Source organism: Microcebus murinus, chromosome 1 (genome assembly GCF_040939455.1).
Source record: "Microcebus murinus isolate Inina chromosome 1, M.murinus_Inina_mat1.0, whole genome shotgun sequence".
Classification (NCBI taxonomy): Eukaryota; Metazoa; Chordata; class Mammalia; order Primates; family Cheirogaleidae; genus Microcebus; species Microcebus murinus.
This window is the reverse complement of record NC_134104.1, coordinates 122,249,169-122,273,765: the sequence shown is the minus strand read 5'-3', so window position 1 is coordinate 122,273,765 and position 24,597 is coordinate 122,249,169.

Sequence of the window (24,597 nt, the reverse complement as noted above, 5' to 3'; positions counted from 1 at the left end):
CAAGAGGATTAATGATAATCCCTTTGACACTTTTGTTTATAATTTATAGCCCACTTACTCCCTAAAATGGATCTAAGTCATCTCAAAATATTAAAACACATAGGACAGTTTTTAAAAATTAAAACATACATTACACAAACACACACACACAAATGAATGCAGGTTTAAAAAAATCATGAAAACTAAATAAGGTCTGTAGTCTAGCTAACAGTAATGTACCCATGTCATTTCCTGCTTTGTTACTGTACTACAGCTTTATGAGGTGTCTCTTTTGAGGGAAGCTGAGTTTAGGGTACACCAGACTTTTCATGCTATTTTTGCAACTTCCTCTGGGTCTATAATTATTTCAAATGAAAGGTTTTTAAAGTATGTAAATAAATAAAATTGACAAATAGAAATAGATTGAGGAGAGATCTGGAATAATTTAAGAAATAACTCTGTAGCAGAAACCTGGATGTCACATTAGGAACTGCTGTCCTTTCACCCTAGTCTGTTTCCTCGTCTTGCTGGGCACACAGCTGGCCTGTATTTTCCCAGCCTCCTTTGGACCTGAGAATGGCCACGTGAGTGAGTTCTAGCCAGTGGAGTGTGAGGAGTGGAGGGGTACCATTTCCAGGCCCAGTCTGTAAGAACTTTCCAAATGCTTCTTCCACGCTCTTTCCCTTCCTGTTAACTGAGTGCAGAAGATTGCCAGGTTCTAGAAACGAGTAGAGCTACAACGCGGAAGAAGGCTGAGCATCTGATCAGAGTGTGGGGCCGAGCTGCCCGCTGACCTTTCCACCTCAGACTGTTAAATGAGCAGGAAATAACCTTCTATTAGTTTCAAACCAATACTCTTTACACTTCCCGTTTACACTCTTACAAAGTTTGGGAACCCAAAATGTTTTATTTATGTAGGCTATATCCATTGATATTTACTTACTAGAAATTAAAACTAAAAAAAAATTAGAATATTTATTCATTTAAAAAAAAAGAATATTTATTCATTTAAGAATAAGAATAGTAAACCATTACATTTTAATATAAATAATGCCTTTTTATAGAAAATGACTATTTTCCAAAATTTAAAACAATTACATTTTTGCAAACATCTTTTTTTTTTTTTTTTTAAGGCAGTCTCTGTTGCCCGAGCTAGAGTGCAGTGGCATCATCATAGCTCACAACAACCTCAAACTTTTGGGCTCAAGCAATCCTCTCGCCTCAGCCTCCCTATTAGTTGGGACTAAAGGCACAAGCCACAATGCTTGGGTAGTTTTTCTATATTTAGTAGAGATGGGGTCTCCCTCTTGCTCAGGCTGGTCTTGAACTCCTGAGCTCAAGCAGTCCTCCCACCTTGGCCTCCCAGAGTGTTAGGATTATAGGCGTGAGCCCCCACGTCTGGCCTATAAACCTCTTTAATGTCTGGCTTAAAATAGGAGACAGCTAGGTTCTCACATCTGCTTCTGCATTCACCCTATGAGATAAATTGCTTTATTATAAGTACATGAAAAAGATTCTAGCCTCATACAGGTATGTAGTTGAAAAAGAAGGAGTATTTAACAGCCTTTTTCAGATAATTGTGGATATTCTTCTTTCAGACTACATCTAAACTGGACAAGTGATAGTTTCTTAAAAGTTAGTTTTGCAATGTGAAATCTGAAATGTTATCAATAAGCATTTCATATTCCATTACATTAAAATCCAGTGGTTTATCTTGTACTTTGGGTGGATCATTTACCCATACCTGATTTTGTAACATCTTTCATTGGTCATTTGGAAAATAGTACACTAAGTTATACAGATTTTCCAAATGTTGGCACATTTCATTACACAATAGGTATTTTAAAAACCCACATTTGTGGCCGGGCAGGGTGGCTCACGCCTGTAATCCTAGCACTCTGGGAGGCCAAGGCGGGCGGATTGCTCGAGGTCAGGAGTTCGAAACCAGCCTGAGCAAGAGCGAGACCCCGTCTCTACTATAAATAGAAAGAAATTAATTGGCCAACTAATATATATATATATACATATATATATATATATATAAATTACCCGGGCATGGTGGCATATGCCTGTAGTCCCAGCTACTTGGGAGGCTGAGGCAGGAGGATCGCTTGAGCCCAGGAGTTTGAGGTTGCTGTGAGCTAGGCTGACGCCACGGCACTCACTCTAGCCTGGGCAACAAGCGAGACTCTGTCTCAAAAAAAAAAAAAAAAAAAAAAAAAAATCCCACATTTGTGAATATCACTACCTATTATTATCAAAAAAGTCAAGTATTGGAAAGATGGGGACAAAAAGTATTAGAAAGATAGAAAGTTCATAATGGTAAATAAAGTTTCCCTAAAATCTTGAGTGTTATCTTTGGTGACAAATACTGTCATTTGTTTCCCTTGAAGTGACAGACTCACTTTGTTCAAGAAAATGTCTCCCCAGTACCCGAGCCTGAATAATGATAGTCTGCTAGTCATTCTTCCAAGTAAAACGTCACTCAGCTCACAGCTCCAGCACACCAGTGCTTTCCCCCAGGACAACCACTGGGGACTTCAGTACGCAACAGCAGTGCTTTGTGTGCACTTCCCGTTCTGTCTCATGGAATATCAAAAACATCGATGTTCAAGAGTAGCAGTTTAATAGCATCAGTAACTTTTACTGCTCATCAAAGACATTCTTAAGTGAAAGTGACATTTCTTTCTATTGCAAGTGCATGATGGGAAATAATCTAATAACCACGAACCACAGGACAGTCAGTGTCACTGTCTTGGTTCATCCTGAGCTGCCACCATTGCTTTTGCAACATCAGTGCAAATAGAAGCACAGTGGGAAAGGCACATAGCGTCTTAAATATTGTTATGAAAAGGGGTTTGATCTCATGTGTTCATTCCTGTAAACAGTCCTGGGGCAGCACCCCTCTCCCCAGGAGCTCCTCAGACCATACTTTGAGAACTATCCGGGAGCAGCTGTGTACTCAGTCTGTTATTTTTTTCCCTCTTTCCCATTAGTTGTCTCAGCTCAGCCATTGCCTTCATTATCCTGAAGAAAATGAATCCAAGGATAACACATTTGGCTTTCTTTGATACCTTCAGAAGAAAGATAAAAATATAGGATGAAATTATAACTATATTTCCCTTTTTCTGGTGATCTGGTCTTTAAATTGATGATTATCTAGTCTTTAAACTGCCAGGTGCAGTCATTCATATCTGTAGTCCCAGCTACTTGGGAGGCTGAGGCAGGAGGATCACTTGAGCCCAGGAGTTTGAGGCTGCAGTGAGCTATGATTGTGCCACTGCACTCCAGTCTGGGCGACAGAGCAAGAAACCTTGTCTCTGAAAAAGTTAAATATATTCTTAAAATATTTTAATAAAATTCATTTTAAAATAAAATAAAATGATTCGATAATAGTGTTACTGTAAAAAAAACAAATATAAAATAAAATGATACATTTTGGTATATTTTATGAGATTTTCTTTTCTTCTTCTTTCTTTTAATATCTTGGTATTAGTAACAACGCTGCCCTCAACATCATCAGGATTTCTCATTTTCATAACAGACATTCCAGCAGTCCCAAAAGCTTCTGGGTAATCTTGAACTGAAAAAGAAAGGAATGTCCTAACTCTGAGAAAGCTGCCTGATTGTTTCTATCTGATTAAAACAGCTGTGTGTCACAAGATCAAGAGAACAACAGTGATCACAGAGGCCCCTGTTCCAATAGGTGGAGATGTCAGACCTTCCCTGTTCCCCTGTGCTACAGTCCACACACCTGGAGAGATCTTATTATCTATTTTTCTTCTCTTTTCCTACTCCCAGCTTTCAAACTGCTTTTAGGGGGCCTCTGTGTGACTCCCTGAATTTGACTGTCTTTCCTTCCTCCCTTGTTTAAGCTGACTTCAGAAATCTCATAAGATTGTATTACTGAATCCTCTACTATTTGTTATCAATATTTTACTATATAGTTCTTTGCGTTTATTTATTCTTGTTGACTTAGGCATTTGACTGGGAGTGGTGGTGTTTGCTACTCTTCATCTCATATGCTGCCAGACTGCTTGAATGATCTTAAAATTAAAAGTCATAATCAACTCCTCACTGTCGCACGCCGTGGAAAGCACTTCCCGGAGTGTTAGGGTGGCTCACCTCACCCTCTGCCCCCAGAACTGCCTCACTCACCTCCAAGGATGGAACCTCGTGGCCATTTTTGTCCTCAGTGACCCTTCCCTCCCCCGGCCATAGCTGATTGGGCTAGGGGTGGTGGATGGTTAATTTCAGGTGTCAGCTTGACTGGATGAAAGGATACCCAGATAGCTGGTAAAGCATTATTTCTGGTTGTGTCTGAGAGCGTTTCTGGAAGAGATTAGCATTCGAATCAGGAAACTAAGGAAGATTCACCTTCACCCAGTGAGAGGGTAGACTGATAGAACAAAAAGGCAGAGATGGCCGGGCGTGGTGGCTCACGCCTGTAATCCTAGCACTTTGGGAGGCCGAGGCGGGCGGATTGCTCAAGGTCAGGAGTTCGAAACCAGCCTGAGCGAGACCCCGTCTCTACCAAAAATAGAAATAAATTAATTGACCAACTAAAATATATATATACAAAAAATTAGCCGGGCATGGTGGCGCATGCCTGTAGTCCCAGCTACTCGGGAGGCTGAGGCAGTAGGATCGCTGAGCCCCGGAGACTGAGGTTGCTGTGAGCCAGGCTGACACCACGGCACTCACTCTAGCCTGGACAACAGAGTGAGACTCTGTCTCAAAAAAAAAAAAAAAAAAAAGGCAGAGATACACAAAATATTTGCAATGGATATTTTTTTTTTTTTGAGACAGAGTCTCGCTTTGTTGCCCAGGCTAGAGTGAGTGTCATGGCGTCAGCCTAGCTCACAGCAACCTCAAACTCCTGGGCTCAAGTGATCCTTCTGTCTCAGCCTCCCAAGTAGCTGGGACTACAGGCATGAGCCACCACGCCCGGCTCATTTTTTCTATATATATTAGTTGGCCAATTAATTTCTTTCTATTTATAGTAGAGACGGGGTCTCGCTCTTGCTCAAGCTGGTTTCGAACTCCTGACCTTGAGCAATCCGCCCGCCTCGGCCTCCCAGAGAGCTAGGATGACAGGCGTGAGCCACCGCGCCCGGCCTGCAATGGATATTTCTAATCAACCACTTATACTAGGCAAGGAACTTACTGACTCTGTACACGATACTTTTGAACATTTGTGGAAAGCTAAGGAATACAGTATCTGCAGGGGATTGGTCCCAGGACCTTGGATATCAACATCAGTGGGTGCTCAAGTCCCTTATATAAAATGGCATCGTGTACTCAGCCCTCTGGATATACCGGTTCCACGACATCAGATGCAGCCAATCATGGGTTGAAAATACAGTTAGCCCTCATAGCCATGGATATTATGGCATTGGTTGGTTGTTCCTAATGTCACTGGACAAAGCGATGAAAGAAAAAGATGAGCTCAGGGGTTCAAATTTCTGGCTCAAGCAATGCTCACATGATCTAAGAACTTCTAGGTGTGCCTTGAAGAAGAATCTTATGTCCTATAACCACAGGGCTGAAATTACTGGAATCAAACACAAGTCCTCATCACGCAATTGGCTGAATCACAACAAAAGCCGAACTCCCAGCCTCACACAGAGTGTGCTGTTAAAGGTGAGGTACAAAATGTGACCCACAAGGAGGTACACCCTGCTCCAAAGGAACTATTTGAGTTTTCTTATCTGTACAGGCAGAAACCCGGCAAACTTGTGGGAAGGGATATTAAGAGTGTGGGATAATAGAGGAAGGAACATAAAGCTTTATCAGGCCAAATTTATTGGTATGGGCCCACCAAGCAGAGATTCTGCATTTAATGTCGCAGCCTGGGGAGTTAGAAAGGGCTCTAACAGTTTGGTAGGGTGGGTGGAAGATGGCCCACCGCGAGCAAGTTAGAGATACCTGATCTCCACTGGTTTAATGTAGAGGAGAGGGTGCAAAGGCTTAGGGAGATTGGAATGCTAGAGTGAACTTGTCACTGAAGTCCCACACCCCCACTCTGGGGGGTCCAGGAGACATACCTTTCACCAATACTTTGAGAAGTAGATTTGTGAGGGGAGGGGAGCCCCGGCATCCCTGAAGACCTCTGTGATTGCTTTTCTCTGTACGTCAGACCATACAGTGGGAACTACAGCCACTCAATTGGAAAATTTAAATGCAGTGGGAGTGAGTAGATCCTGGGCTGACAGGGACCAAGTGGTGGCACTCAACTGCCAAAGGCAAAGAGGGCATAGCTATTACAATGTACCGCAGAGCCAAAGCAATGATCAGAATAGTCTGCCTCTTGTAGATCTATGGCGATGTCTAGTTAATCACAGTGTTCCTAGAAGTGAAATTGATAGGAGCCTACTAAATTCTTACCTAAACTATATAAGAAGGAAACTTCCAGGTCAGGCCATGTCAACAAGAGTCTAACTCAAATCCTAAAGAAAGAACTGCACCCCCTCATTCAATTCCTAGACTTGGACAAGTTTACAGACCCAGAACCCCTTGACTGAAGGGGAAGCCAGGTCCCCTCAAGGAAGAACCCAGATATACTGCTGAATATTCATACCGTAATATTTCTCCCAGCCTTCCCCAAAGGGACCAATGGCATGTTAGCAGGGTAATTGTGCATTGTGAAAAAAGAAAGAATCAGAACTTGTAGGGACTACTGCACACAGGCTCTGAACTGATATTGATTCCAGAAGACCCAAAATGTCACCGTGGCCCTCCAGTCAGAGTAGGGGCTCACAGAGGTCAGATGATCAGGGGAGTGCTCAGGTAGGTCCCTGAACCTGTCCTGTAGTTATTTCCCAGTTCCAGCATGCATAATTGGAATAAACATACTTAGCAGCTGGCAGAATCCCACACTGGTTCACTAACCTGTGGAGCAAGGCTATTAATTAATGCAGGAATGGCCAAATGGAAGCAATTAGAGCTGCTCTATCTAAGACAATAGCAAATCAAAAGCAATATCGAATCCCTGGGGGGGGGGGTGCAGAGATTGGTGCCACCGTCAGGGATTTGAAAGATGCAGGGGTGGTGATTTCCATTCACCTCTCCTATTTGGCCTGTGCAGAAGACAGATGGACCTTGGGGAATGACAGAGGATTGTAAGCTTAACCAAGTGGAGACTCTAATTGCAGCTGCTGTGCTAGATGTGGTTTCTTGCTTGAGCGAATTAACGCATAGCCTGGGGCCTGGTGTGCAGCTATTGATCTGGCAAATGCCTTTTCTCTATACTTGTCCATAGGTCCACCTGTCCACCAGAAGCACTTTGCTTTCAGCTGGCAAGTCCAGCAATATCAGGGGTGCATCCACTCTCCAGCCCCATGTCATCACTGAGTTCACGGGGACCTTGATCGCCTTTCTCTTCCACAAGATATCACACTGATCCACCACACTGACGACATTATGCTGATTGGACCTAGTGAAGGAGAAGTAACCACTAATCAAGACTTCTTGGTAAGGCCTTTGTGTGTCAGAGAGTGGGAAATAAATTTAACTAAACTTCAGGGGCCTTCTACCTCTGTAAAATTTCTTTTTTAAAATTTCAAAGTATTAAGGGGGTACCAAATGTTTTGGTTACATAGAGAGCTTTTATAATGCTTAAGTCAGGGCTATTAGTGTGCCCATCACCCAAGTAGTGTTCGTAGAACCTATAGGTAGGCTTTTACCTCTCCCCTCTACCCGCTCCTCCCTTCTTGATTTCCAATGATCTTTACATCTCTTTATGCCCATTTGTGCCCATTGGTTAGTTCCCAATTATTACTGAGAACACGTGGCTTTTGTTTTTCCATTCCTGAGATACCTCACTTAGGGTAATGGTCTTTAGTTCTGTCCAAATTGCTGCAAAAGATGTTATTTCATTCCTTTTTGTGGCTGAGTGGTACTCCATAGTGTGTGTGTGTGTGTGTGTATACACACATGCACGTGCACACACACACACTACATCTGGTTGATCCACTCATGAATTGATGGGCACTTAGGTGGTTTCCACATCTTTGTGATTGTGAATTGTGCTGCAATAAACACTCAAATGCAGGAGTCTTTTTGATAAAATGACTTCTTTTCCTTTGGGTAGATACCCAGTAGTGGGATTGCTAGGTCAAATGGCAAGATTATATTTATTTCTTTGAGGAATGTCCATACTATTTTCCATAGAGGTTTTACTAATTTGCAGTCACACCAACAGTGTGTAAGCTTTCTTTTCTCTCTGCATCCACACCAACATCTATTGTTTTACATCTTTGTAATTACGGCCATTCTGCCAGAGGTAAGGTGATATCTCATTGTGGTTTGTTTTTTTTTTTTTTTTTTTGAGACAGAGTCTCGCTTTGCTGCCCAGGCTAGAGTGAGTGCCGTGGCATCAGCCTAGCTCACAGCAACCTCAAACTCCTGGGCTCAAGCAATCCTCCTGCCTCAACCTCCCGAGTAGCTGGGACTACAGGCATGCACCACCATGCCCGGCTAATTATTTCTACATATATTAGTTGGCCAATTAATTTCTTCCTATTTATAGTAGAGACGGGGTCTCGCTCCTGTTCAGGCTAGTTTTGAACTCCTGACCTTGAGTGATCCGCCCGCCTTGGCCTCCCAGAGAGCTAGGATTACAGGCGTGAGCCACCACGCCCAGCCCTCTCATTGTGGTTTTAATTTGTGTTTCTTACCTCAGTACAATTTCTAGGGGTCCAATGGTATGGGGAATGCTGAAATAACCCTTCTGAGGTTAAGGGTAAGTTACTGTATCTGGCTCCTTCTACACCAAAGAAAGAGGCACAACATCTAGTGAGCATATTTGGATTTTAGAGGCAACACATTCCTCATTTGGGTGTGTTATTATGGCCCATTTACTGAATTGTCCAAGCAGCATCTAGTTTTGAGTGGGGCCAGAACAGGAGAAAGGTCTGCAACATTTCCAGACTGCTGTGCATGCTGCTCTGCCACTTGGGCCGTATGACCCAGCAGATGCAACAGCACTTGAGATGTCAGTGGCAGATAGGAATGCTATTTGGAGCCTTTGGCAGGCCCCTACTGATGAATCACAGCACAGGCCTTTGGGATTTTGGAACAAGGCCCTGCCATCATCTGCAGATAACTACTCTCCTTTTGACAGCAGATAACAGCTCTTGGCCTGCTACTGGGCCTTAGAAGAAACTGAACACTTAACCATGGGCCACCAAGTGATCTGAACTGCCTATCATGCACTGGGTGTCATCTGACCCACTAAGGCACAAAGTTGGGTGTGCACAGCAGCACTCCACTATCAACTGGAAGCAGCATATCTGTGATCCGGCCAAAACAGGTCCTGAAGGCACAAGTAAGATGGCCCAAATACCTGTGGTTCCCAGTCTTGCTACACGGCCTTCTCTCTCCAAGCCTGCACCTATAGCCTCCTGGGGCAGTCCCTATACTATGGATGGTTTTGCATGGTATACAGGCACTGGGGGCCAAGCTAGCACAAAAAGGCAAAGGAAAGGTGATTTGCTCTGTCTCCCTCTTTCCCTCTCGCTCGCTCTCTCTCTCCTGGAGCTGGGACACCCAACTTCTTCTGCCCTTGGACATCAGAACTCCCGCTTCTCTGGCCTTTGGACTTGGACAGAGTCATGCTACCAGCTCCCTGGTTCTCCAGCTTGCAGATAGTATATCTTGGGACTTCTTAGCCTCCATAATCACATGAACCAATTAACTTAATAAATCCCCGAGAGAGAAAGAATGAGAGATCTCTTGTTGGTTCTGTTTCTCTGGAGAACCCTGACTCAAGAGGGCCAATTGAAATTTTTGTCCTAAGAATGTAGAACTAGGCCTGTAATATATGAGTCAATTTCTACTGGTTGCTTGACTCAAAGATGGGCCAGCTCAGGAGCTGTGGGTGGGCTTTTTTCCTCCACATGGATAGAAAAGTCTGGAAGTCTGACCTACAGAAAGGGAGGCAGAAAGCAGACAGCCAAGAGGAGGAAGGACAGACCTCACAACTTTGAAGAGTCAGATGACATCTCTACCTTCCTCCCCAGAGTCTATCCAGGTCCTGGTTCCAGGCCTGGGGCGACCAGTTGCCTGGTTCTAGGAAAGTCCCTGTTTGCTCCCTGGGAAATTCCCCTTTTTTCTTAAACTAGCTCCAGTTTGAATAGAACCCACATTGTGCCTCTTGTATAATAGGTGCAACCTTCACGACTTGGCACAAATGTCCCCTGCTCAGAGAAGCCCTCCCTGACTCTTCCAAAGGGAACAATTTCCTGCCAGGATTCCTATACTGTCAAATTCTCCTGATACTACCACATTCACACCATGCTATCACAGCCATCCTATATGACTACATTCGCCCTGTGCTGCCACAGCCACCCTGTGCCACCAGAGTAACCCTACATGACCACAGGGTCACTGCCATCTCTGCCCCTTAACCCATAAGCAGTACTTGTCTTCTTATTTATTACACTTGAGCCTTCAGATGACACGACAATGTCCTGTTCAAGCCTCTTCTCCTAATGCCTAGAACAGCACCCAACACTGAGTAGGTGCTAAACAGATATTTCTTTATGAGCCAGTAAGATAGAAAATTAATGAATGGGGAAATTGCTTGGCTGCTAGTCAATGACTCTTACTCTCAACTTTGCAGGTTTGATATTTTCTCACCTTCTTATAAGAATTAGAATGCAAGCACCAGGAGAACAGGTGCTCCTTGTATTGTCACCAGTGTGACCCCAGTTCACAGCACAGCATCCAGCATGGCAGATACTCAAGAAGTGTTTGTTGAATGAATAAGTTAGTTAGCAGTTAGCAGTTGAGGAAAGAGAAGTCAGAGGTTTCTGCACTGCTAAAAACTAACCTCCTGCCGGGCGCGGTGGCTCACGCCTGTAATCCTAGCACTCTGGGAGGCCGAGACGGGTGGATTGCTCAAGGTCAGGAGTTCGAAACCAGCCTGAGCAAGAGCGAGACCTCGTCTCTACTATAAATAGAAAGAAATTAATTGGCCAACTAATATATATAGAAAAAATTAGCCAGGCATGGTGGCGCATGCCTGTAGTCCCAGCTACTCGGGAGGCTGAGGCAGGAGGATCGCTTGAGCCCAGGAGTTTGAGGTTGCTGTGAGCTAAGCTGACGCCACGGCACTCACTCTAGCCTGGGCAACAAGTGAGACTCTGTCTCAAAAAAAAATAAAAAACTAACCTCCTGCAACTCCTTGCCCAGGGATGGTAATTTTCTAAATGTTATCCATAACGCCTACCCTATCGTTTGCATTGCCTATTCAAGCATACCTGCAGAAGGAAATCAAGTGGTCATTCAGAAACCGTCATAGACCCCTGGTTTGTCCTTCCCCTGCCCCCATAAGCAAGGCAGATGGTCCCCTGAACCTTCTCTGTGTGCTCTTCTTCCCTCTTCCCTCATCGTGGAAAAGATGTCATTTCTCTGACAGTACCTCCCCTTTCCCACTGAGGAGGTCTTCTCTCTGTTTCTGTCTCTTTCTCTCGCCTGAACTCCTTCCTTCTGAGCAGTCTGGGCCCTGAGACTCCCTGCCCCACCTCTCGCCATCCATTCTCACCAGGAGCCCCTGGTAAGCTCTTTGCCTTAGTTCTGGCTGAGGCAGAAGGAAGAAGTAGAGTTTTATTAATTCCTGTGTCAGATGTTTGCTGGACACTCACTGAATGTCTTGCATACTCAGGAGTCGTTGGGAATGTACACTTGGATTCTGGGGTCCTTGATGTCACATGACTTAGTTTTATGCAGAAAGCAGATATTCGATTTCCACGAATTAAGAACAATACCCTCCCCCACAAAGCAGTGGCTAAATGGGATTTGTAAAAGGTCTCCCAAGTACTTAGGGCTATATGCACAATTTCGATACATCCAGACAAACCTAGTGTGCTGGAAACGACATGGTGTATGTATTAATCTGCTAGGGCTGTCCTAACAAAGTACCACCGACTAGGTGGCTGAAACAACAGAGACTTATTTTTTCACAGTTCTGGAGGCTGGTAGTGCAGGATCAAAGTGCCAGCAGGGCTGGTCCCTCTGAGGCTCTCCTCTTGCCTTGCAGACTGCTAGCTTCTTGCTGCCTCTTCAACGTCATCCCTCTTTGCATAGGCTCCCCTGGTGTCTCTGTGGATGTCCTAACCCCCTCTTCTTATAAGGACACCAGTCAGATCGGATTACGGCCCACCCTATGGCCTCATTTTACCTTACCCCTTTAAATGGCCTCTCTCCAAATACACTCACATTCTGAGGCGCTGGGGATTAAGACTTCAACATGCAAATTTGGAGGGGACACATCCAGCCAATGGCAGTATGTAATAGCCAACCATGCTAGAACCACCCCAGATAGCTCATGATGAGGTAATGATTAAATTCATTCAACAAAAACATACTGTGTGCTCACAGGCCCAGCTACGGCACTGGGTGCTGAGTCCCTGTCACAGTGTAGTGGGGGCAGTGGGGACAAATCGTAAGAGAGGCAGCCTAGCATGGTGTTCACAGGCACGGACTTGAGATGCAGACTTCCTGGGTCCCCCACTCACTAGCTGGGTGACCATAGGCAAGCGTTTAACCATTCTGTGCCTGAGTTTCCTCATCTGTAAAATGGGGTTAATAAGATCTTCCCCACAGGCCTGTTTTGAGGATTAAATATTTCTAAAGCACTTTCAACAGTAGCTGGCACATAGCACTGTGTGAGTGGCAAATAAATAAATTTGCAAACATCCACGTGAGTCTGGCACTGAAAACGAGGTTTATTGTAGATTGCGTGATTGGTCCTAACTTTACCCCTCTCCCTGCATCCATGCCCTCTGCTGTGTAGCTCTGCAATTCCTCCACAATGAGCTAAGTCTTCTTTGTCTCTTGATTTTGGGCTCACCCCTGGGACTTGCTCTGGCCAGTGGGATGTTAGCAGCTGTGAAATCAGTAGAGTTTTGAAGTGTGACAGTTGGGTGTGTCCCTGATCATCATAAGATCATCCTAGAACTAGCTTGCTGATGGAGGGTAGGACGGAGACAGAGGACCAGCGTCACCCAAACTGACGCCCGGACACCTGAGAATAAATGCTTTTTTTTTTAATATCCTGAAACTTTGGGGTTCTTTGTTAATGCAGCAGTAATTAACTAATTAGGAGGTTGATTGGGACTATTTAATGATGGGGAAAATGTTCCCAATAAATTGTTAAGTGGTAGAAAAAGCAGATAACAAAACAATGTATACAGTATGATCATGTTTTTATTTTAAATAAATGTGTGTGTGTGCACGCGCGTGTGGTGTGTCCGGAGAGAAAACATAGACCAAAATGATAATCCATGGTTATCACTGTTGGTAGTAATTTTTATTTTTTTGTGTATTATTTGTTTATTTGTTTTTCTGTTAACTTGTGTAGAGAAGTGTGTTTTTTTCCTATGCTTCAAATGAGCCAAGTGACCATATTTTGCTTTTGTAATCAAATTGTGAAATGTTCTTTGAGAAGATATCTTGGTGGAGGGATAGCCAGAGGTAGCTGGGGAGACAGAAGCAGCCCTGCATGCTGTCTGTCCTCACGTCACATCCCCGACTGTGGGCCATCCTCCATGGTGACCGTCCGCTGCATCTCCACTACAGTGGGGCTGGCGGCCACACAGAATGTCTGTGACGGCAGGAACCTGGAAAACAATTTGTAAGACAGTCTTTCAAGGTGACACAACTTGTTAAAATTCTCTGGGGCCCTCTGAATGCTTCCTTTGGGGCTTGCAACATCAAATTTAAATGCATTTTGGACACAGGCCAGGCAGGTGCTGAAATTAGAGGTTAACGTTTAGTTTAAGAGCAAGACAGGCAAGATCCTGAGGAACAAGTTTGAATTATGGGCTCTGCTTGGAGGAGCAGTTTCATGTGGGTCTGCAGCGTTCCTCCCACTGCACTGGCCTCCAGGGTGACCAGTCCTGGTCAACGGAACCTCAGGGGATGAGGTGTGACCCCTCCAGCCACAACAGTGTGGACCGTGCAGGTCCTGCAGCCTTCCCTCCATCTCACTCTGGATCTGAACCCACACTGCCGCCACAAGCGACTTCCAGGCCGTGGTAGAAAAGACAGTTGCTATTTTCTTTTCTTTTCTTTTTTTTCTTTTCTTAATCTATTTTATTGAAGTATAATGTACAGACAATAAAATTTATCCATTTAAAATGTATAGTTCAGGCCGGGTGCGGTGGCTCACGCCTGTAATCCTAGCTCTCTGGGAGGCCGAGGCGGGAGGATCGCTCAAGGTCAGGAGTTCAAAACCAGCCTGAGCAAGAGCAAGACCCCGTCTCTACTAAAAATAAAAAGAAATTAATTGGCCAACTAAAAATATATAGAAAAAATTAGCCGGGCATGGTGGCACATGCCTGTAGTCCCAGCTACTCGGGAGGCTGAGGCAGGAGGATTGCTTTAGCCCAGGAGTTTGAGGTTGCTGTGAGCTAGGCTGATGCCACAGCACTCTAGCCCAGGCAACAGAGTGAGACTCTGCCACAAAAAAAAAAAATAAAATAAAATATATAGTTCAATGGATTTTAACAAATGTATAGACTCTTGGAATGACCTCCACAGTCAAGCTATAGAACTTTTTCATTACCTTGAAAGGTTCCCACAGGTTCCTTTGCAATTAATCTCACTGTAATCCTGGCCTCAGGTAACCACTGATGTGCTTCCCAACTATAGATTAGGTTCGCCTCTTCTAGAATATTACGTATGTGAAATCACATAGTATGATTATGAGATATATTCAAGTTAGCTTTTGTAACAGTAGCTCATTCCTTTTATTGCTTAATAGTATTCCATTGTATGGAGGTACTACAATCTCTTTATCCATTCACCTTTTTTTAGATATTTGGATGGTTTCTGGGTTGGCTATTATGAATAGAGCTATTTTTTTTTAATTTCAACTGTATCTATTCAGACCTCGACAGCTGTTATGGGGCTCACCCACTACTGAATGAATAATGAAGCTTGCTTTTACACTGAGAAAAAAATCTCTGTGATCAAGTTGATAGTTCATTCATTCATCCACTAATCATTCATTAAATTAGACATTCATCAAAAAAAACTTTCACCTATCACCTACTATTACTACTATCATTAGTAATATTATTTACTTAATAAATGTGAAGGTCACCATGCTTAGAATATTACTGGGAATTGCATTCATTTTTCACAGCAGTCCTATACAAACTGGTGCCAGCTATAGGTGCTTCTTAAACCATAAATTGCTATGCAAATAAGATTGCACTTTTTTAAACAAAGAACTCAAGTTTTTCATTTGTTTATTGGCCTTCCCTTCCCTCTCTCACTCACTCCAGTTGCTGCGAATTCATGAGTTTTTACTGCATCTCTTCTTTAATCAGGACCAAATGGTCTATGACATTGCTCAGGCTTTTATGTTTATTGGGGTTCAAGTGGTGTCTGGCTGACACTGGGAGGAAGACATTACACTTCCAGCATCCCTGGTATCAGAGCAAGATTGGTATTCACTCCAGGCACACGCTGAGCATTTCATCTTCCAGATACCCGATTGAGCCAAGGTGCTGTATAAGTCAAATAAATAAGTAAAGCAGTGGAAAGCCAAGGGCAGTTCTGTCCTTATTTAGCACATAGAAATGTAGTTAACCTTCTCTGAGTTCCTACCGAATGCTAACACTCACCAGGAATTTGGAAAGAGAAAGAAAATAATAGGATGAGCTAGAGAGAGAGAGACTGCTTGACTCTTGAAGAGTTTAATTAGTATAAGAGCTAAGGATAAGCTGAAAGAATAGATGACAAAAAAATATATATATAAATAGGGAGAAAAAAACTAGTATTTATTTAACTTCTACCATGTGCTGAAGAATATGTGAATCCATTGGTTCTCAAACTTGTCCAGTCATTAGAATCACCCAGAGGGCTTGTTAAAACACAGATTGTTGGGCTCTCCCACCCTGAGTGTCTGATTCAGTAGGTCTAGAGTAGAGCTCAAGAACTTACATTTCTAACAAGTTTCCAGGGAATGCAGGTCCAGTATCTCCATACTTCAAGATCCACTCAAATTTGATAATATGTGTTAGACACAGATACTATCTCATTTAAGCATCCCAAGAACACTACAAAGTAGATCTCATTATCTCCCATTTTTCACATGAGGAAAATATAGTTCAGAGAATTTTCAGAACTTGTCCTAGTTTCACAGCTAATGAATGGCAAAGCCAAACTTTGAATCTGTCTGACTCCAAAAGCCATAGTTTTCCCACTATTTCAAACTGCCCTCAGACACTTCCTGAAAAAAGTAGGATATCCTAGTGACCTAGGATATTATCTGAGCTGGTCAATGTTGTTGGAATCTCCAGAGTTTGAGAGTAAATAAGCTTGGGGACATCATTTAGGGCCACATGCTACCAAAATGATAGAATGGTTAACTGAATGTTTGGAAAGGGTCCAGAATGTAGGTGTCTGTGACCCTGATTAAAACTCCCTGATCCTCTGAAGCTAACCCAGAATGCAAAAAAACCCAGTGCAACTACCACCTCTGCTTTCTTTTTTTATAATGACCATCTGGATACAAATCAGATTTCCATCTGACCGTCCCCTTTCACCTCCCCGTGAGCTGCCTGCCACATTAATTCCATATAAGAAACAATTCTATAAAGACATAAAATTTGATGATATTTTTGGTGGAGGCTAGGAAAAAAAAAAGATGTGTAAAAGCAAGACTTCAACTTTTCTCATGTGAACAAAGAAATCCTATCTTCCTGTTGAATTTTTGTCATCTAAAAGACTTCAGTTCAAAAGAAAAAATAAATAAAAGACTTCAGTTCAGACATAAATTACTGACTTAAGAAATGGGAGAGGTGCTATCACTATAGATTCTACAAAGGTTAAAAGGATGTTAAGGAAAATTCATGAACAACATTATGCCAATAAATCTGAGGACTTAGATAAAATGGATGAATTCCTTGAAGGACACAAACTACCAAAGCTTACTTAAGGAGAAATAATTCATGTGAATAAACCTATATCTATTAAAGGGCTTGATTTAAAGTTTAAAACCTTTCCACAAAGAAAAACTGAAATCCAGATGGCTTCACATATGAATTCTACCTAACACGTAAGAAAGAGATGATACCAATTCTATGCAAATTCTTCTGGAAAACCGAAGAGAAGAGATTACTTCTCAACTAATTCTGTGTGGCTAAAGTTACACTGAAATTAAAAGACGTTAGTTCAGGTTGAGACCAAAGACTGCACGACTGTGAGGTGGATTAAAACAGCACAATTTGGGTAATGCTAGACCAGATGTAATCTGAGCCTCCCTGCAGCCCCATGAGGTGAGCAAATGTCCTGTTTGTCCCTGTTTTGCAAATGAGGACATAGGATGAGCAAAAAGACTGGGGGAGCTCAGCCTGTATACCTCCCTTCTGCTGGTAGGGAAGGAAGCGATAAGATACCAAAAATAAACTTCTCCCACTTCACAGTTTCCCTGTGAGTGAGGTCAGGAAAAGTTCAGAGTCGCCAGAGAATGTTGAAGAGGGTCCTTAGAGAAGGCCATTCATCTCATGGGCAGGTTATAAAATTTTTTTCTTATTATTATGGAGAATTTCAAACTTACCTAAAAGGAGATAGAATATAACAAAGCTCTGTACCCCCCACCCAGCCCAAGCAACAACTCTCAACCACTCCCATCAAGCTACTTCCCCATCACATATTATTTTGAAGCAAATCTCACCCATTGTATCTTTTTACCCATAAATATTTCAGTATGTATCTCTAAAACATTGTCTCTACACCGCAGTGATACTGATATTATGGGCCAAATAATTCTTTGTCACGGGGGACAGTCTTGTGTGTTGTGGGACGTTCAGCAACAGCTCTGTCCTCTGCCCAGTAGATGCCAGGAACACTCCCTCCTCCCTGTTTGACAACCAAAAATGTCTCCAGATGTCACCAAATGTCCCCTTTGGGGCAAAATCTCAAAACTGAAAACCAATGCTCTAATAGATAAGGGCTCTCTATTTTGTTCTTTTTTTTTTTTTTTTTTTTTGAGACAGAGTCTCACTGTGTTGCCTGGGCTAGAGTGCCGTGGTGTCAGCCTAGCTCACAGCAACCTCAAACTCCTGGGCTCAAGCAATCCTTCTGCCTCAGCCTCCCGAGTAGCTGGGACTACAGGCATGTGCCACCATGCCAGGCTAATTTTTTCTATATATTTTAGGTGGCCAATTAATTTTCTTTCTATTTTTAGTAGAGACAGCGTCTGGCTCTTGCTCAGGCTGGTTTTCAACTCCTGACCCCAAGCAATCCACCCGCCTTGGCCTCCCAGAGTGCTAGGATTACAGGCGTGAACCACCATGCCCAGCTGATGAGGGCTCTTTTAAAAAGAAAAAAAAAACTATGATACTATTATCACACCTAAAAAATTATAATTATTTCTTAATACAATCAAATATCCAGTCAGTGTTCACATTTCTAATTGTCTCATAAATGTTATAAGTGGATTTTTTCTCAAAACTTTTTTTAAAAATAAAAATCCAACTAAGCTCCACACATTTGTGACTGGATGATATGTCTTCTAGCTATCTTTTAATCTATAGGTATCCCCTCCATTTATTTATTTATTTATTTATTTATTTATTTATTTATTTATTTATTTCTTAAGAAAGCAGGTCATTTAATCTATAGAATTTCACCCAGTCCAGATTTTTGCTGATTGCATCTCCATAGTGCAGTTTAACATTTTCTCTGTCCTCTTTATTAAATTGGTAGCTTTGCCAGCACTGTACTCCTCTAAAAAAAGAAAAAATAAATAAATAAATAAATTGGTAGCTGGATCTAGAAACTTGATCAGATTCAGGTTCGCATTTTTGGCCAGAACACTTAAAGATGGCATTGTGTTCTTTGGTCAGAAACACCTTACTCCAGCTTGCTTTTGATGGAAAATAGAAAAGAAACACCTGATATAAACAGCCATTGATGACCACAGTCATTCTATTCCATCATTCTTTCTTCATTTATTCTTCTAAATTCTTCTATAGGAAGAAATTTCCCCTAATGAGCAATTTCTTTAATAATAGCTGCCCAAAGCTTTGTCCAAGTCCAGTAGAAAGATGCCAAGACGGATGGCCGATGTCTGGTGTGGGCGTGTAAGGGACAGTGGTGGTCACCTCTATCCCTAATCTAATTCACTCCTCTCTTTTAGAATAGAAGGCGCAGTTGCAAGAAATGAGATCATTAAGTGTGGTATGGGGACAAAGGGTTGAGTGAGATTCTGGAATCAGGACAGGTTCAGAATCAAAGTGGGATTTTTCTCTTTTTTTGTTTTTAATAATTCCCAGTGTTGACAACGTACAAGGACATGAGCACTTTCAGATATTATTTGTGAGAATATAATTTGGCACAACTTCTTTGGAGGACAATTTGACAATATATAACAAAAACCTTAAAAATTTGCTTACCCTTTGATCTAGAAATTCCACTGCCAGAAATTTATTCTAGGGATGTGCAGAGAGATGTAGTAAAGATTGTTCACTGTGAGGTCTGTAATAATAAATCATTGGAAACAACCTAAGGGCTTGACTATAGGGAATTAGCTAAACACAGTATGCTCTCCAATTGATGACTTTGCAGTCATTTGGATGTTACAAAATGCATGAGGACACAGAGAGATATTCATGATATACTCTTGAGTGAAAAAAGCAAGTCTTAAGTAGTATATTCAGTAAATCTTATTTCCTATTTTTTTAAAAAGGAAATATACATACATAAATATATGCATGGAAAAAAGGTCACAGTAAATTATCCAAAATATCAACAGAGGTTGTTGCCTGCTAGTAAAAATTAAGTTAATTTTTATTTTCTTCCTTTTTTTTTTTTTTTTCTTTTGAGACAGAGTCTCACTTTGTTGCCCAGGCTAGAGTGAGTGCCATGGCATCAGCCTAGCTCACAGCAACCTCAAACTCCTGGGCTCAAGCAATCCTGCTGCCTCAGCCTCCCGAGTAGCTGGGAGTACAGGCATGCACCACCAGGCCCGGCTAATTTTTTCTATATATTTTAGTTGGCCAATTAATTTCTTTCTATTTATAGTAGAGATGGCGTCTCGCTCTTGCTCAGGCTGATTTCCAACTCCTGACCTCGAGCAATCTGCCTGCCTCGGCCTCCCAGAGAGCTAGGATTACAGGCGTGAGCCACCGTGCCCGGCCTCTTCCTTTTGTTTATGTGGCTTTTCATAATTTTCTATAAGGAATCCCATATTATTTTTAGGGGAGAATTTTTTAATAAAAAATATGTCTAATTAGGTTTACCAGATAAAATGTATGATGGAACATAGTAAAATACTGAAACTAAAACTATTATTCATTGTTGATCTGAAATTTAAATTGAACTGGTTGTCCCATATATTTATTTGCTAAATCTGGCAAGCCTATTTATTTTTTAATTAATTTGTTTTTTTGAGACAGAGTCTCACTTTGTTGCCCGGGCTAGAGTGGCATGGCGTTAGCCTAGCTCACAGCAACCTTAAATTCCTGGGCTCAAGCGATCCTTCTGCCTCAGCCTCCCGAGCAGCTGGGACTACAGGCATGTGCCACCACGCCCAGCTAATTTTTTCTGTATATTTTTAGCTGTTCAATTAACTTCTTTCTATTTTTGGTAGAGACGGGGTCTCGCTCTTGCTCAGGCTGGTCTCCAACTCATGAGCTCAAACGATCCGATCCACCTGCCTTGGCCTCCGGTTGTGCTAGGATTAGAGGCGTGAGACACCACACCCGCCTGGCAAGCCCACTGTTAATGTAAAGTGATAGAGGAGTGAGCAGGACGCTGGGCCCCAGTGGCCCCTGTGAGGACAGGAGAGGAATTGGTGGTTCCAAGTCTTTTAAAATCCAGAAAAATCAGGATTTTGGTGGAATAAGAAAGGAAGATGGATTTGGGAGCCACACAGTTCTTGTCTCAAATCTGGAGTCTACTGCCACTGCCACCACTACCACCACCACCACCACCATCATCTCTCCTCACTCCCCTCCTCCCTCCCCAATCTGGATATCTGGGAGCAGTTACTTGTCTCCCCCTACAATCTCAATAATAGTGCCTATCTTGTAAGGATCAAATGAGAACACCTGTGTGAAGGCACTTTGTAAATTGCAAACTGCCTAACAGCATGTTATTACCATGTTAGTAAATTACACACACAAGGACATGTTAAATGGGAGCAAAACATCTGCCGCAGACAACCACGGAATTGTTGCTTGCAGCAGGTTTTTGATGGCTCTCTGAGGTCAAAACAACTCAAGGTTTAGTCACTCCTGGACTGAACCCATATATTAACATCTATCCAAATTGTTTTATGATCCTATTTATAGATGCACTGATCATTAAATATTGCTGGAACACTTTGCCGCAGATCGGTTGTTAAATTGCTTGGCGAGTCGTGTGCAACGCGTGGCTCAGAGGAAGCCTGTGTGGTTTACGAGTTTTGCAGCTCATAACTCCAGGGCCTCACCTTATACTCACACACTAGTCTCGGTCACCTTGGAAACTGCCCTATTCTAGATGCAGAGCACAGGACGCCCTTGCTGACATGAAATTAATCAGCAGCTGCCTTCTCTACTGGTCTCTGTTACCAAAAAAAAAAACAAAAAACAAAAAACAATCAGTGTCTCTCAAGCCACTTTAGGGAGGATCCATGGCTGAGTTTTAAGGATCTGGCAGAGGAAAAATTAATACAAGAGGCAGGGGATTGTGAGAAAATGGCAAAATAAAATGAGAGGAAAAGAAATTAAGGGAGAAAGAGGAAAAGAGAGAAAGAAGAATAAAGAGAAGAGAAAACATCAGGAGGAATAAAACTAGATTATCATCCTATTTTACAGATGAAGAAACTGAGACCCAAAGGTCCACATTTACGTAACCAGTAAGTATCAGAGCTGTGTTTCAAACCCAAAAGAAATAAAATTCTCCCAAGAAGAATGAATTTTCCAGATGTCCAAGGATATAAAGACATTGCCTGTGTTTATGTCCTTTGTCCTTTATGTTTATGTCCCTTGTTTATGTCCTTATGTCCTTTATGTCCTCTACCCTCAGGTAGAGGGTAAATTTTGTGGAAAGATATGAAGACACTCAATTGGATGGAGAATTTTTTTTTTTTTTTTTTTTTGAGACCGAGTCTCACTTTTTTGCCCTGAGTAGAGTGCCGTGACATAAGCCTAGCTCACAGCAACCTCAAACTCCTGGGCTCTAGCGATCCCACTGCCTCAGCCTTCCAAGAAGCTGGGACTATAGGCACGTACCACGACGCCCAGCTAATCTTTCTATTTTTAGTAGAGACAGGGCCTCACTCTTGCTCAGGCTGGTCCCACTCTTGACCTCAAGCAATCCTCTTTCCTTGGTCTTCCAGAGTGCTAGGATTACAGGTGTGAGCCACCACGCTCAGCCTGGATGGACAATTTTTGAAGTGAAAATGATCAAAGCCAACAAAATGTGTTATTGAAACTGGTGTACTCAGACATTGTTGGTGACAACAAAAAGAAATTTGTAAAATGTACCAAGAGTTATAACAATGTTATAAGTTTATTCCAGTTTATTATTGCTGTATAACAAATCTCTCTAAAACTTATCAGCTTAAAACAACATTTTATGGTGTTCATGGATTCTGTGTGTCAGAGATTCAGACAAGACACAGTGGGGTGGCTTGTCCCTGCTCCTCGATGACTAGGGCTTCAGCGGGGAAGACTGTGTGGCTGAGAGGACTCAGGGGCTGGGGATGGAGCCATCTGAAGGCTGAGCTGTGCTGGAAGTCCCAGATGGCCCACTCATGTGTCTGCCAATCGGTGCTAGAGATTAACTGGGAGTTCATCTGGCTGTGTTGGGGAGCATCTATCTATGGTCTGTCTAGCATGGTGGTCTCAAGGTAATTGGACTTCATGGCTGACTTCCCCCAGAGCAAAGACCACAAGAGAAAGAATCTGGCAAGCAGCTACCCAGCCTTTTCTGACCAGGCCTTGGAAGTCACAAATATCACTTTCACTGTATCCCATCAACTGAAGCAGTCACAAGCCCACCTGGGATCCAGAGGAGGGAATGTTTAGATGTCCCTTTTGATGCAACCCTGGCAAGATCATGTGGGATGTGAGATTTTGATGTGATCATCTTTGGAAGATATAATCTGCCACATTCGTTGACTCAGTAAATCTGAATTCAATCTTCAGGGAGGCATTCCATTTCCAGAAAATGATGCAAAGGGTAGAAAAAGCTATATGAATGCAAAGGTTCAGTGTGGTCTTATCTGTAATGAAAAAAAATGTATATAAACAATCTAAACATCCAACAACAGTTGTTAGATTATGAGGTGTCTAGTCAATAGAATGTTATGCAGCATGAAAAGATAAAGCTTCCCTGGTGAGGATTTTGATGCATCTATCACTGAGCTCTATTCTCCTCCTATCTTGACCACCGACTGTGAGCCCTGGCAGAGAAGGATGCCACCTTGGTCATCTCAGAACCCTTGCCCTGAGCACCTGAGACATGTGGGTGCCCAAGAAATTCTTACAAGTGAAATAAACTACATAGAAAAATGGGGAACATGTTTTCCATGTAATGCTAAATAAAAGTAGGATATAAAAATCATTCGATCAGGGTGAATTTATAAAATCTTTTTTTTTAAATTATATCTACACTTTGATTGCTATATAAAAAGTATACATTCGTGTCCTGGCGGAGTGCCAAAAAAAAAAAAAAGTATACAGATATTCCTCAATTTATAATAGAGTTATGTCCCAATAATCCCATTGTAAATTGAAAATACCATAAGTCAAAAATTTATTTCATACACCTAACCCACCAAACATCACAGCTTAACCTAGTCTACTTAAACATGCTCAGAACATGTACATTAGCCTACCGTTGGGCCAAGTCATCTAATACAAGCCTATTTTATAATAAAGTATTGAATATCTCATGTAATTTATTGCCTACTGTATTGAATGCATACCACTTTCACGCCAAAATAAAGCTGAAAAATTGTAAATAGAAGCATTGTAAATTAGGGACTGTCTGTATATATTTAGAGTCAAAGACCAAGAGGAAACACAGAAATGTGTAAGTACAGTTGCTGTTTACAGGGCTGGAATTATAGGTGACTTTTTTCTCCCTTCTGTGTTCCAGGCTTACTGTTGTTAATGTTCCTCATAATAATTTTTTTAATTGTCAGAGAGTTCAGGATAAAAAAACCAGCAGAGAGAAGGAGAACAGCAGAGAGAGAAGAGGATGTGTGAGGAGTGTATCAGTCAGCTATTGCTACATAACAAATCATCCCAAAACTCAGGATCTTAAACAGTCATCGCTGATTGTTAAGCTTACTTGTGCGAGTCAGCTGAGGTTGGGCAATCTACACTGAGCTCACTCATACATCTGAGGGTTGGTTGAGGAGCTACTCTACATTGTCTGGAGCAGCTTTTCGGGAGCAGCTGTGCTCCTTGTGTCTGTCATCCTCTTCCTGTGACCAGTGGGCCATGGGGGATATCTTTTCCTCATGGTCACGGCAGAGGTGTAAAAAGGCAAGCAGAAACACATGAGGTCTCTTGAGACCTGAGCTCAGGACATGAACATATTTACTTTGGCATCATTGGTACAACCAAACCCCAAATCGAGAAGCTGGTGGCATTCACAGCG